This window comes from Eschscholzia californica, unplaced genomic scaffold (assembly GCF_041429995.1).
Source record: "Eschscholzia californica isolate CP2 unplaced genomic scaffold, dmEscCali1.0.p SCAF_3, whole genome shotgun sequence".
Lineage (NCBI taxonomy): Eukaryota > Viridiplantae > Streptophyta > Magnoliopsida > Ranunculales > Papaveraceae > Eschscholzia > Eschscholzia californica.
Genome location: NW_028238420.1, coordinates 33,384,610 through 33,394,713, shown reverse-complemented (window position 1 = coordinate 33,394,713; position 10,104 = coordinate 33,384,610). Strand labels below are relative to the sequence as shown.

General features: G+C 34.7%; 1 long non-coding RNA gene across 12 annotated transcripts; it reads left to right on the top strand.

Annotated features, from left to right (window-relative positions):
- The first annotated feature begins 365 nt into the window (after window positions 1-365).
- On the top strand, window positions 366-6,158 carry LOC147549687 (uncharacterized). Of its 12 annotated transcripts, XR_015238388.1 has the most exons (8): window positions 366-676; window positions 989-1,592; window positions 1,832-1,909; window positions 2,070-2,165; window positions 2,579-2,718; window positions 3,558-3,653; window positions 3,982-4,106; window positions 4,720-5,680. It is a non-coding gene; the product is annotated as an uncharacterized LOC147549687 (long non-coding RNA). The 12 variants fall into 12 exon arrangements; XR_015238386.1 differs by lacking the exon at window positions 989-1,592 and having other exon boundaries at window positions 395-676; XR_015238392.1 differs by lacking the exon at window positions 989-1,592 and having other exon boundaries at window positions 396-786.
- The last annotated feature ends 3,946 nt before the right edge of the window (window positions 6,159-10,104 follow it).

The following is a 10,104-nucleotide window of genomic DNA, read 5'->3' as shown; positions in this document are numbered from 1 at the left end:
TAATTTTAAGTCCTTATTAGATTCAACTATTGAATTAGGTAAACAGTGAATCGATATGACGAATATATACCAAAACAATCATTCAGTTATAATTTATGATCGTTCACATAGTTTGTTTGGTCTATAACGCATATGAAAGTACTATCTGTGCCTCACAGGCATGGGTTATACCTTCTTTTAATTGTAAGTCTCTATTAGATTTAGCTATTGAATTCGATATACAATGAACTGATATGACGAATAAATGCTAAAACAATCATTCAGTTGTAACTTATAATCGTTCACATAGTTTGCTTGATCTACAACGCATATGATAGTATTGTCCGTGCCTCATAGGCACGGGTTACACCCTCGTCTATATAACAAGGGAGGAGGGTATCTTTTTCCCTACTCCCAACCATTCATATTTGTTCTCCCAAGTTTATATCAAAGTGGTGGTGGAGATTTAGTTTGTTGAAGTTGGTTGGCCCAGATTTTGTGCAGTGGTCTACATGTTAACGAAGAGCATCTTCCCAAGATCCCATTTTTCTTTCCCAAATTCATACACTCACATCCGAATCCTTCCCTCTCCTTCCCGCCCAACCCTTCTATCTCACGCACATTCTCTCTCTTTCTTTCGTATCCCATTTAGTTCCTTCATTCCTGCTCATCTCCTCTCAGGCTTTCCCGTAGCAAGGTAACTCTCTCCTTTTTCTGCCTGTCTCTCTCTCGATCTCTCACTCGTTGTCCCTCTCTCTCACAGTAATGTTATTATGATGATTATTGTTGATGACTCAAGTAAGTTAGGTTTGCTACTTCTATTCTCTCTCTCAATCTTGATGCGGGGATTGCTATTTTATATAGTTACAATCTGTTTTTGCTATGAAATAGGGTTGCTACTTCTATTTTAGGGCAATAATTTAGAACTATATGAAACAGGTTTTTTTGACATGGTGATTTGTTATTCTTCTTTAGGGCAATAATTTAGAACTTTAATTCTGTTGTTTAGGTCTGCTGCTTCACATTGGAAAGTCTGTTGATTATTTATGTCAGATGGTGAAATTGAAATTGAAATTAATTAGGTTTGCTACAATATATTTTTGTGATGTTAAATTAATTAGGTTTGCTACAATATGGTGATTTAGGATTTAGAACTTTGATTCATGGTGATTTTGGCCTCAATACTTGCATTTGTATATTTTGTTCTTTCATTTGTTTATTCTTTCATTTGCTGTTCAGGTCAACTTGCTATGTTAGTTTTCATGATACTTGATGATGGTTTGGGTTTAGTTTAGGTTAACACTGAAGCTTTAAGGTTAACTTTTAAGTTAACAAAAAGTAAACTTTTAGGTTAACTTGCTATGTTAGCTAGAGAATGTTTAACAAAGTAAACTTGCTAAGTTTAGGTTTAGGTTGACACAAACATCAAATTACCTGAACTGTTAGGAATAGGTTCACTTTTGATATGTTAGTTTTGCTAACTTTGTAAAATGGTTGACTAAACTTGTTAGGTTTAGGTTAACATTGAAGCTTTAACTTTAAGTTAACATTGAAGTAAAGCATGAAACTTTAATTCTAAACCCAAACGTATTTGATGAAATGTCTCATAAACAGTATGTTGTCTATATTTAACCTGCATTCCATTTCTTTGTATTATCTTTTTAGTATTAGTTATCCTCATTTTGTTTAATGAGATATGCTACATCTTCTGGTGCATTTCAGATCTAATAAGTTATAGCACTGTACAAAATTGTGTTTTGTATCTAGAATTACAGGTTTTGGTTGTCTTTGAAATTCTAATATGTATGTTTCATTAGTTTAAATCTTCTTCCGCTCTCTCATCTCATCGCAGGTATCCCTCTATCTCTCTCGAGCGATTTCTGACGCACAGTCTCTCGCAATTTCTCACTCGCACTCAAACCAGGCGGAGGTACTATTAATTAAAGTTTGGTGATTGAAGAAAAGTTGCAGTTGAGATCTAGGATTCTAGGATTTTGTATTGTTTAATTTAGTTCATTGTTACATACATGGCTAATATAGATATGAAAGTTGTAAGGGAAATAACATCCTTAAATCCGTAATTGTTACAGCTTTTGGAAGTTTCATCACTATAAATTAAATCAAATCCCCAGCTTGATGAAGAGTTGTTTTCACAGCGACTTTCACTTCCCAAAACCAGCCGGAAGGTATGATTGTTGTTAACTTCTATCTTATGTTATCTAGGTTGATCTTTGATGATGATTGACTGTGATTTAGGGGTTCCAAATAGGCAAATACAAAAAAAGTAATTTAGGGTTTGCAAATTGAAACAAGGTTTAATCTAGTTGATATTTAGGGTGTTCCGAACACAAAAAATTGTTCTAGGTCATCTTTCAAACACAAAAAATTTATTTACGACTTTTAAATTGACGTAGGGTTTTGATTTAGGGCCTCCAAAGACAAAAGATTGCTTAAGGTCATCTTTCAAACACAAACATTTGATTTAAGCTTCCAAACTGATGTCGGGTTTTTTAATTTAGTTGGTTTAGGTTGTCTTTGAAATTCTAATGTCTATATTTCATTAGTTTAAATCTTCTTCCGCTCTCTCATCTCATTGCAGGTATCCCTCTATCTTTTTCTCGCAATTTCTGACGCACAATCTCTCTCAATTTCTCACTCGCACCCCAACCAGGCGGAAGACACTATTAATTAAAGTTTGGTGGTTGAAGAAATGTGGCAGCTGAGATCTAGGATTCTAGGGTTGGTATTTTTTTATTTGGTTCATTATTACATACATGGCTAATATCGAGGAATAAAATGTCGACATATTTCGGTCGAAATGACCGAAACATGTCCTAAATTCACATCACCGAAACGAAATTTCCACCGAAATCTGACACGAAATTTCGAAACAGAGATTTAGGTTTAGGGTTTCGAAAGATTCTAAAATCATAACTCATATAATACCTTAGTCGTTTATATTCTACCTTTCTGTTAATTTGTTCCATCTTTCTTGACTACATCTCAAATCTTTTGTTCTTCAAGAGATTCTTCTCTTCTTTAGGTGATCTTTAACTTCAGATTCCGATTTGAGAGAGAGAGAGAGAGAGGAAGAGGGAACAGTCGGTTTCGGCTGAGAAGTCTTAGAAATAGGGATTAAAGGTTGTATTTAAGGAGAAAACATTTACTACAAAACAAGAATGTTATGTTTTATTTCTGGTTAGCCCCCTAACTATTACTATTATAGCAGATTGGACCCCTAAACTAAATGTTTTAGGTTTACATCTGATAAATAATTCAATGTACCCCCTAAACTAACTGTTTAATCGCAGATAAACACCTAACTTAACTGTTTTAGTACTAATAGAGCTAAATAACTCAATTTATCCCCTAAACTAATTGTTTTGTTGTAGATTAATACCAAACTTAATTGTTTTAGAACTATTTTATCATTCCGCAAATTTGTAAAATTTCCACGCAGACCGAAACGTTTCCACGAAACGTGTCCACTTTTGGACCGACCGAAATTTCATTCCTTGGCTAATATAGATATGAAAGTTGTAAGGGAAATAACATCCTTAAATCCGTAATTGTTACAGCTTCTGGAAGTTTGATCACTATCAATTAAATCAAATCCCCAGCTTGATGAAGAGTTGTTTTCACAGCGACTTTCACTTCCCAAAACCAGTCGGAAGGTATAATTGTTGTTAATTTTTATCTTATGTTATTTAGGTTGATCTTTGATGATGATTGGCTGTGATTTAGGGGTTCCAAATAGGCAAATACAAAAATATTAATTTTGGGCTTCCAAATTGAAATAAGGTTTGATTTAGTTGATATTTAGGGTTTCCCGAACACAAAAATTGTTCTAGGTCATCTTCCAAAAACAAAAAATTGATTTACGATTTTTAAATTGACGCAGGGTTTTGATGTAGTTGAAATAAGGGCCTACAAACACAAAAGATTGTTTAAGGTCATCTTTCAAACACAAACATTTGATTTAGGCTTCCAAATTGATGGCAGGTTTTAATTTAGTTGAAGTGTCAATTACTTTGCTGTTATTCGTTTACTCTTTTGCTGAAGTTGAAGACTTGAAGTGTTAAGTTCCAACGAATAAAAGGTCGAAGTTGAAGTGTTCATCTAAATATGTGAGTTGATTGTTATTCATTTACTCTTTTGCTGATTTCTTATCTTATGGGTGCATTGTTTGATTTGCGAGGTATTTCAAAAATACCCTCCTCTTATGTGCCAATAGTTAGAACCATCTAATTGTATCGTTTTGATATATCACAAATACAATTAATGCGTAATCTGATTCTCTGAATTGTAATTCCCGTTCTATTATGCATTAAATATACTTTTTGTGTGAATGTTAGAATGGGAAATTCTTTTATGAGTTTATCTACTTTTTATTAGGAGTAGCACATACTTATTTGACTCATGAACTCTGACCACACTTATAGTATTTGGGGAGTCTGAGTTTATTGACCGCCTGCAGTTAAAGATGCATACATTGAGGGCTATTGTAAGAGTAACCCAAACTAATGGTATTTGACTCATGAACTCTGGCCTCTTAGTTTTAGGCTATCTTGAAATTCTTGCAATGGTAACGTGAGACTCAGTTTATTTACCCTTCTTATTAGGTATATGAAATGTAAAGTAAACGCGTATTCAGCTCTTCTTTTAATTTTCCTTACAAAATCCGAAGCCTATCTCGACAATGTGTTTCTCTTAATCAGTTTCTACTCCATTTCCCTGCAGCTCAGCATCAACCAACCGTTGTAAAGGTATACTCGAAAACAGGTAGCCACACTGTACCATCTATGTTATTTAATCTCACTATGTTAGCCTGAACTCTGAACCATCTAAAGCACATATTAATCCGTCCTATGTTTTTTTGTTTATATAGATGTTTGGTCATTTTCTTTCACTCTTTAGTAGGGTTCTACTACAGTTCATCCCAAACTTTCAATCCGAACCCATTAGGTGTATTCTAATGGTTAAGTTTATCAGCTAAAGGAATAACAATACTGGTAGAATTATTTCCATTTCTAGCTATTGTTGGTGTTGAATGATCTATGCAATCTATATTTTCACATTTTTCCTTATACTAGAGTGTTTGATTTATATGTCAAGTACTCTCTCGAGTTTCATGCTTGATGCATCAAAGAACATTAGCACCCTTACTAGATTCTTTTGGTTCTTCGTGTAAACATCGCTTTGTTAAATTTCTCTTTGTTTCTTCTGGTTGTAGTTAAGTGAATTTGATTTACACATCTACAATTACCATTTTTAACATCCGGTTTATTGAATTATCTGCTGATCTTAACAACTTACTTATGGGAGGATCTTGATTATGTGCAAAGAGAATTGCATAATTTAGTGCGTGTTGCATGAAAATCTCAAATGATATCAAAGGTTACCAAACTCAGTCATTTTTACTGATTCTTTTTCTTAACTTTTGAGATAATACAGGTTTTCGATAAATAGGATAGAAATTACAAAAAGGGTAAGAAACGTAACCATGTCATGGCATACGAAGATGTGGTCATTTTGTTTGTGAAGATTGAAACATGCACCAAACGTTGTGTAGTTAACATAAATATCTTAAACGTGTAATAGTTGGGAATTGTACAGACAAAAAATTTCATTGTTAGATTAATAAAACATCCAGTACATAAGTTTTATCTGACATGCTTATTTTGCAAGAAAATTTTGTTATAACATGTGTTTTAGGGTATTATTGCGCATTTGATATACTTGATCTCTTTGTATTTTTGTTGAATAATTTGTGCCCCTACTATTGCCCTTGGAGTAACACATGCATTTGTTCCTCACTCTTTGACTTTGAAGTAGTGCAAGGCAATGGTTCCTGCTAGGGCATTAACTCAAATGACAAATAGAGTTAATGGAATTGAAGGAAACAACCAATGCATAATGTGACCATTAAGGAATATATGATCCTTCTATACTAAGTTCAAGCTCAAGTCCAGTAGGCATATAAAGAGGATGAAGATAGCATGGAGGTGCCAAGAAGGTCCAATGTGTCGTGTAGTAAGAAAGAGATTAATGAATTGATTTTGATTATTTTATTGTGTCTGTTTACTTAAGTTGATTTTAAATGTTTAATTCATACTTATCTCTTAAAATGTTTGGCATTGTATATTTAGCTCTTTAATGCATTTGAAAGAGCTGTCGGGGCTACACCCTCATACATCAATAAGAGACATAAATATCTCTTAATGTTAGTACACCTGTCATATTACAAACACTAACAAAAACATAAAAAACATATTTCTGAGTCAGATATAGTCGTAATAAACTAGAGAGCTGGTTAAGATATAAAATTCCTTGATGGAAATATATAAATGTACATATTAAGTATACTGGAATATTCTCATTAAAAAAAAGGCCAGCGCTTTGGAGAAAGCTAAATAGTTTCCGGGGTGTGAAATTTTAAAGGGAATATGTAGAATTTTCCGGGGAAACTAATTTTATGGGGAATATTTTCTAACACCTCATGTATTCGCTACCTCATCGTCTTCACCGGTGAAGGTCGTCGGCCGGCCAATTTACGGCCGGCGACCTTCAACCATAAAAAAAAAAAAAAAAAAAAAACTTTTTTCCTTCTCCTCTCTCTCTAGATCTGATCTAGAGAGAGGAGACCTCCATTGGAGGTCAGAGCAGACCTTCAAAAGGTCTGTTCGCAGACCTCCATTGGAGGTCCGAGCAGACCTTCAAAAGGTCTGTTCGCAGACCTCCATTGGAGGTCCGAACAGACCTTCAATGGGTCTGTTCCAGACCTCCATTGGAGGTCCGAACAGACCTTCAATGGGTCTGTTCCAGACCTCCATTGGAGGTCCGAACAGACCCATTGAAGGTATGTTCAGATCTCCAATGGAGGTCTCCTCTCTCTAGATCAGATCTAGAGAGAGAGGAGAAGGAAAAAAAAAAAATTTATGGTTGAAGGTCGTCGGCCAGAAATTGGCCGGCCGGCGACCTTCACCGGTGAAGACGATGAGGTGGCGAATACATGAGGTGGCAGAGAGAGAGAAGTGAGGTGGAGAGAGAGAGAGCTGAGGTGGAGAAGCTATTTTGCTTTCCCCCTTAATAAAATTGTCAAACAAAATTGACCAAGTCTTCACACCCCGGAAACTATTTTGCTTTTCCCAAAGCGCTGGCAAAAAAAAAAAAGTATACTGGAATACTTTCATATATTAAACGTTTAGATTCATTCACGGCTTTAATAAATGGGCAAATATTCTTCATTTTATATTAGTTGCATGGGTACGGTAAAGTGTGGTGAGATGGTGTTATTGTCCAACCACTTATGGATAATTAAGTATGAATACTTCAAAAGGTCGATATCCGTATTTGCAGTTGGATAGTCCAGCACTCTTTGGTGTAGCGGTAGGACATCCCTCTTAACCTATGAGGTCTTGGGATCGAGTCTCGATGAAAGCAGTTTATCCCCGAGATTTATTCCATGAAATTTAGACACTAAATAAAGTAGTTGTTGTTGGGCTTTAGACCTCTTTATTGTCGGACTTCAAGCCTCTTTAATTATTGGTTTAACTTAGGCGGTTATCGATTATCACAACTTGATGATATATCAATGCTTTGTAACAACTACCGTAGATCGTAATCGATTTCTCAAACAAAATTTATTTGCAGGTGGACAAGCCCGTATGCAGTTATACAAGGCCCAAGCCAAACTTGTCTACAATGAAAGGTGAAATGACCCATAAGGGTTAAGGGAAACTCTATAGGCCTCAGAGTGCGTATAATAAATGATATCCGTTCGCCCAACCAAGCCCTGAACAATCCTACCGCATGAGAGACAGAGTAAACTAATGGATCTGTGCTTGGTTGGGCGAGTTTTACCATCGGTCAAGTTGGTGAATATTACACCGAAGGCATATATGAAGTTCATCTTAGTATGAAGACCCATAGAAGTTGGACAAATGAATCATTGCATTTGTGCTCGTAGCTTCCTTGGTTTTACACCCCTCAAAAATGCCAAAAGATTGTAGGTTGGAATATTTGGAGAGCACAACTTACCTCAAGTTTCAAGAATTTCGTAATAGAATAAAAGATTCACTCAGAACAACTAAACTTCACTAAAAACCTCTAACACATGAGATACAATTACGCAAAAACTTTCAAGAGCAACAATTGAAAAAAAAAGGCATGCTTGCGTTTCCTATGTCATCCTTAAGCAATCATGGTTAATGGAGCAGAACAGGCTTCAAAGAGAGCAAAGAGACTCCATATAATGATGACAATAATGGAGCTAAACTAAATTAAATACAATAACTTCCATATTTCGGAATTGCAGATACAAAAAAGAACGGAAGCATGTAATGTCTTTTCTAGGGTTGTCAAATTTCATACTAGTTTTCTAATTAAACTTGGTCATTATCTGCTTGTTAGAAAATTGAAATAGTGTCTTGATGTTCTTCTACCACTATAAAGTGCAGATAGATTGATTTCTGTAACATTTTTTTGGTCTACTTTTTCGACTAGGTAGAAGAGAGAGTGTTGGGTTGGATAATGAAGTTGTTCCTTAGCGGTCCATCGAAGTGCCGAACAAGTAAGCTTCTGTAATTACGAGTAATAGAATACGTGCAACACAAAAATTTACGTGCTCTTTTTCCCATCTTTTTCTCGTTGAAGGCGTGGGTAGAATTCACCATCTGTATATTAACAGGCATAAAGTTTAGTTCATTCTCAACGCGATTTGTTCCGGGTCGTGTATTGTTCACATTTATAAAGCTACTTGTTTTGCTTTTTCTTTTAGATATTGTATAATTTAATGGGAAAAGTCATGCTAGCACATGGAGTGTCTTGTGCATCAACATTTGTTATCCGTCTCTCAACAAAAAAAAAAAAACATTTGTTATCCGTTTTTATCTATCAGCATTTGTGTTATATGTTTCAACAAAAAAAAACATTTGTGTTATATTTTGGGAAGACAATGGGTGAGTAAATGATATCAATCTAAAAGATATAATGGTTCTTCTTTTACTTCTCTCTTTCTCTATGTTATCTTGTCTTTTAGGTTTAAATGTATATCAACGTCATAGCCTCATAGGTCATCACAGTTCAACAAAAAAAAAATTATAGGTCATTATAGGTGGTCGAAATTTGTATATTCAAGCAAGTAAGCGCAGGACCGTCTTGTGTGAGAGGCCATGTATGTAATAACAACTATGATACCATTGTCTCAAATAATTTATGGTTGCAGCTTTGAAGTGTAAACATAAATCTGGAGGGCATAAAGAGTTATTTAATCAATATTGACTTAGGAGACATTATTTTATAATCCGAAATTTTAATTTATTAAATTTTACTCTATAATCTTCATCTTTTCTTCACTGTCACCATCATAACTTTGCCCAAAGTTGGTTTGATTTGTTGACTAGGGAAGGGTAAGGTTCTTAACCCTAATACATTCATTTATGGCTTTTCCTCTATCCTTGGTTGAAAGTCCTTGATTGATGAATGTTTTATGTTTGTTTTTTAATAGGGAGAATTACTGAAACCCCCACTTTTGATAATGCGTTTACTGAAACCTTTCACTTTTATTAGTAATTACTGAAACCCCCCACTTTCGTTAGATTTAACTTTGATATTTTCAATATTACTTTCTTGTCCTTTTACGTTTTACCCCATTTTTTGGTAATGCGTTTACTGAAACCCCCACCTGTTATTAGTAATTACTGAAACCCTTACCTTTTATTAGTAATTATTAACCCCCATCTTTTCTAACAGACTTGCCCCCTTACTAAAACCCCCACCTTTACTAATCGATATACGTTTTGCCCAGGTATTTGAAATTAATGGACAGATCAAAATGGAGGGCCAAGATGACACCAAATTATGGTCGATTTTTTTTACCGTTTTACACCTCTTTGAGCCTTATTTTTTCAATTTAAACCCATGAAACAACCCTACAAACTTCACCCCTACCATCAACAACTTACACTCTAGTTATTTAATGGCTTCTTCATGTTCATCAAATGTGTATCAAAATGCAACAACAAGAGGTAGTTTTTTTGTTCTGGTTCTTTTGATTGATTTATATGATTATGATTTTTCAATTTTCACCATGTTTAGGTTATTTGTCAACTTTGCAATCAATAC